We start from the raw sequence: 5,048 nt of genomic DNA, 5'->3' as shown, positions 1-5,048 counted from the left end.
TCTGTTTTTATCATGTTACTGTGTATCAAAGTGGCTTCGTTGTGTCGTCCCGCATATTGCTGGACATACGATGTGCATTAACTTGATTGGCTACATTTAGTCTTGAAAACCAGACCCTGGGCAACATCCGGAGCATCTGTAAATGGTGGGAGGCAATAACGCGACTAAATGAATGTACTAAATTGGTAGAGCATGGAACTTGCAACACCAGGATATCCTAAAGTTTGAGATAAAATTACAGCAATGAAAGGATTTAGGTCTGAATGCGACCAGCCAACAAATGTTGTAGGCTATGATTTTTAAACGTTTTCCACGTTTCTAAATTGCAACGTAGCGTTATTTTAGGTAGGCTCAATTTATATGACATCACATTTCTTGCGGGGTGGTTATGCTGATGGTTTGTTTACATTACATTTAAGTCATTTAGCAGACGCTCTTATCCAGAGCGACTTACACAGCAGGTTAGAACTATTCATATGGCAGGTTAAAAGGACAAACGTGTCAGGTTAGGAGACTGAGGTTAAGGTTTAGCTAAAATGGGCTCCAAGTGGCGCAGTGGTCTAAAGCACTGCATCTCAGTGCTAGAGGTGTCACTACAGACCTTGGTTCGATTCCAAGCTGTATCACAACCGACCGTGATTGGGAGTCCCATTAGGGCAGCTCACAATTGGCCCCAGCGTCTTCCAGGTTAGGGTTTGTCCGGGGTAGGCCGTTATTATAAATAAAAATGTGTTTTTAACTTACTTGCCTAGTTAAAGGTTAAATAAATAAAAATGTGTTCTTAACTTACTTGCCGAGTTAAAGGTTAAATAAATAAAAATGCTAGTTGTCAACTGTTATCCCCGGCGCGACAACTAGATGGCTCAGTAACGGAAGCCACAATGGTACAAACCATCAGCAGTACAACATCTGCACGTTACCTCGTTCTCAGGGGCCTCTTACCCCATTTTTTTTGCAAAACGTTTCTTCAACGGAAGCAAACGAAATGGGGATGGACCTACCTGCATTTAACCAATTTAAAATCTAATTTTGCTCTGTTTGCTTCTTAAACTGTAAACGGTTTCTGCAATGAATTACCATTTAAGAACCAAACCGTGGGTGTATTCATTACGGAAACTGTTTATCGTTTAAGAACCAAAGGAAGCAAAGCAAACGGAGAGGGGCCTACCTGAATTTCTCCAATAAATACTATTGTTTGCGTTTTCCGTTTGGAGTAGGCTAAACCGTTTCTGTTGCAAAACGTAAACGTTTACAGTTTAAGAAGCAAACAGAGCAAACGACAGTTTATATTGGACAAATGCAGGTTGGTCCCGCCCGTGTTCGTTCCGTTTGCTTCCGTTTAAGAAACGTTTTGCAACAGAATCGGGTTAATGAATACGCCCCAGGTATACAGGCGGAGTTAAGTGATACTGGCGCAGAAAAACCCAGCTGACACTCCATCGGGCTTGGAGCAAACAGACGGAATGGCCACCGATTTTACTCAGGATTCGGTGCTGTACTTTCTCCGGTGTAACGGTGGAAGAGTGAAGAACTCTGAATTGTTGGCGCACTTCAGTGCTTTTATAAAGGACCACGAGAACCAGACACACAACCGCGAACTGTTTAAAACGTTTATTAACTCCGTGGCTGTGGTGAAAACGGAGGAGGGAGTTAGATACGTTGTATTGAGGAAGACATTTCTGGGCCGTGTTGCTGGAGGAGATATCGCCGCCGGATCCCATTCCCCAAAACCCTCCACCGGACAACAACCTGCGAGAGAGAGAGACCTCTCGCCGAGAGATCCGGTAAACAGAAACCAGGAGAGAGGTCAGAAGAAATCGATCGAGACGCACTTGCACGTCACACATCAGAAGTTCCATGTTCCACCGGGAAACACCATCCAACTCACAGAAAAGATATTGGCCTCGTCTGGAATTGTAAACAAAAACAATGTGAAAAGTAAAATCACCTATGAAAAGCCTATCCAAAGCTCCTCGCCATATGTGACGGACCATGCGCTACCTCCGGTATCCAGCAACAGAGCGGCACCATTCCGCCCATCTTATCATGCAGAAATATCAAAAGGGTCAGAAGATGGAAGTGGTCAGAGCACAGAAGCAAAATGGGATGAAGAACCCGTGACTCTCACTCTTTCAGTCCCAGAACTGAATCACAAAGGCATTTACATCGGTGGTCACACACTTGGCAAGCAGTCACTAGAAGCCAAGAGGTCCTATCCGCTCCTGACACATCAGCCTCACCTAGCACAGGTGCAACAGAATACGGTGCAGCCAAAGAGGAAGACTTCTGAAGCTGACCACAGAGGAGCATCTGCAGCTACAGGATGTCCACTGCTCACCACTCTAGAGCATGCCAGCTCCTCTCCTTCTTTATCTGATGGTTACAGTCCTTCTGCTGCTCCCCTGACCCCTGACCCCCAGGTGACAAGGAGCGATGGTAACCTGGATGGCAGCCTTCACCTCCACCATAGCATCCCACAGCAGCCCAGACCAAAACGTGATGGAGTCCCTGACCCAGTCTCTATCCCTGACATTCACAGCCAGTATCTGGAGGAGAGTAGAGCTGCTGTCCCCCAGCCTCCCCAATGCTGCCTACCCCTGGACGACCAGTACCACACCCCCGCTGCTGCTAGTGGTTGGTCTTCTGGTTACTCAGAGCAGTACCACCACCAGGCCGACTCCGGCCTCTCCTCCCGTCATAGCCACAGCAGCCTCCTCCTTTCCCCATCACCGGACTCCAGGGATGAGTGGGCCCAGGGTTCCCGTAGAGATGAGTGGCCCCAGGGTTCCCGTAGAGATGAGTGGCCCCAGGGTTCCCGTAGAGATGAATGGGCCAGCTATGAAGTCCTCAACTACCAGCTTCTCTCGGGTGAGCAGCTCTCTCAGATGCACTGCGCCGTGAAGCGAGCCCCCTTGCGTCACCATCACTCCACCGGTTACCTTGACAACAACGAGGTGGACATAGCATCGTCATGGCACCATTCCACAGGTTATCTCCATGACGATGACGGGTCAGAGTCCAATGAGTCCACCTCTCTTCATGGTTCGGCCCCTGAGCCCTTTCTCCGACCCGCCGTCCAGCGAATAAGCACCCAGCACCGCAGCCGCATGTGTCGTAGCCTCGGAGCCGACCTGGACCAACGGTTTCCGGAGGATGGCGTCTCGGCACGGCACAACCGTCTCCACCTCCTCTCCTCCAACCTCAGCGTCAGCCACTCCTTCTCCCACCCCACCTCACGTACAGCCAGCTACAGAGACCTGAAGGGGGAGATGCGATCTGGGGCCTCCAGTAACAAGAGCTTAATCAGTGGCCATGACAGCTCCTACTTCCACCGGCACAACCTGGTCCCCCTGGAGCCTGAGGAGCATGACTGGCTGGTGAAGGGCGCCGCTGGAATCTGGGCCAACATTTACACTCTGTTCAGAGATGAACCCAGCCTCCTCACCAAGAGAGACTTCATCACTGGTTATACCATCCTGCACTGGATCGCTAAACATGGAGACCACCGCGTCCTCAACACACTCTGGTACGGAGTCAACAAAGCCGGGTTGAAACTGGACGTGGATGTGAAGACTACCTGTGGCTACACGCCTCTTCACCTGGCCGCCATCCACGGGAACGACAAGATGATCCGGCTTCTGGTTCATAAGTTCAGGGCCAACTTGGCCCTCAGGGACACCAGTGGTAAGAAGGCCTGGCAGTACCTCAGTCGCACTGGCCCAATGGACCTCCTAGAGATGTTAGGGGCCCCTCAGTGCTTGACCTCCACCGAGGGTCGCTCCACATCCCAGTCCACAGGAGAGAGACCCCCAAGGCCGGTGACATCCTCGGGCTCAGCCGCGGTGAAGAGGTCCACGTCTATAGCTGCGTTCCTGAATAAGACTCTAATGAAGTTCCCAGGACGGGAAGGTTCACGGTCGTCCGACTCTTTAGTGTGACAATAGTGTGACATTTAGGATGTCTGTCCTGCTATGACCTCTATTCTAATGGCACCAGCCACTTACTAACTAGGCTGGGTGGGGGCATCACAACTTTGATTTGCCACTTAAAATCGGATTTGCTTTCTTTGTTAATCCATTCATTAAAAAAAAACAATTTTTAGACCAAATAATTGAATAAGAGGGTAGGGATTGCGTTATCGAGCCGTCTAAAGTATTTTATTGTGAATGGATATGACAGACAGGCGTTAACTGTATCACTTGTGAAAACAAAAACAATAGAATCAGTTCTGTGAGGTGGGAGTTATAAAGAGATTGTATTACATTATCATATTTGAGTATAATTGCTTTGCAGTTGTGTTTATTGTGGCGAGAACCTTTTTGTTTGTTTGCTACTGAGGAAATGGTTTCCATTCTAGTGTTTTATTTTTTAATGACCAGAGAAGAACCTTTTCAAAATGTCTTCTCTCCAACAAAAGTTAAGTGCTTCAGCAGTGTCATGTTTCAGGTGGTTACCTGACGTTGGAATGTGGTTTTGTTTGTTCAAAGACCTGTCAGAATAGCAATGTATATTACATCATCTGACTAAAAGAAAAGAATCCTCGCTTGCACCAGGTTGAATATGATGCCAAATGTTCACTAGTTTAAATCCCCAAAGGTTGAGTGGGGTTTATAATGCACGGGTGTTTTACAAGGTTCATTCACCATTTTTGCGGTATTATATTGACACCAAAAAGTTGAATCACAGTTTTCTCTCTTTATGCACTCATGTTTCCAGATGCAGCATGTCCTGAAGTACTAAAACTATTCATTTAATGTCACTCTAAAGCCATTTCCTTAAAGACCAGTGCAGTCAAAATGTAGTTTTTTTTCTTGTGTTTTGTATAATATTGTACAACAGCTGATGAAACTAACTGTAAAAGTTTTTTATTTTTTATTTTTTTTAAACAGTGTTATTTCCTGATAGTTGCTGGTTGAAAATACAACATACCCAGGATCTTCTAATCAGCAGGTTTGCATGGGCGGGAGTTTCGGCTTTCCATGGTGACATCAGCATGTTTTTAAATTGGTTTATAGGCCAATATCAAGAGTTCCAAACGTCTCAGCCAA

Source organism: Salmo trutta, chromosome 23 (genome assembly GCF_901001165.1).
Source record: "Salmo trutta chromosome 23, fSalTru1.1, whole genome shotgun sequence".
NCBI lineage: Eukaryota > Metazoa > Chordata > Actinopteri > Salmoniformes > Salmonidae > Salmo > Salmo trutta.
This window is presented reverse-complemented; position numbering follows the sequence as displayed.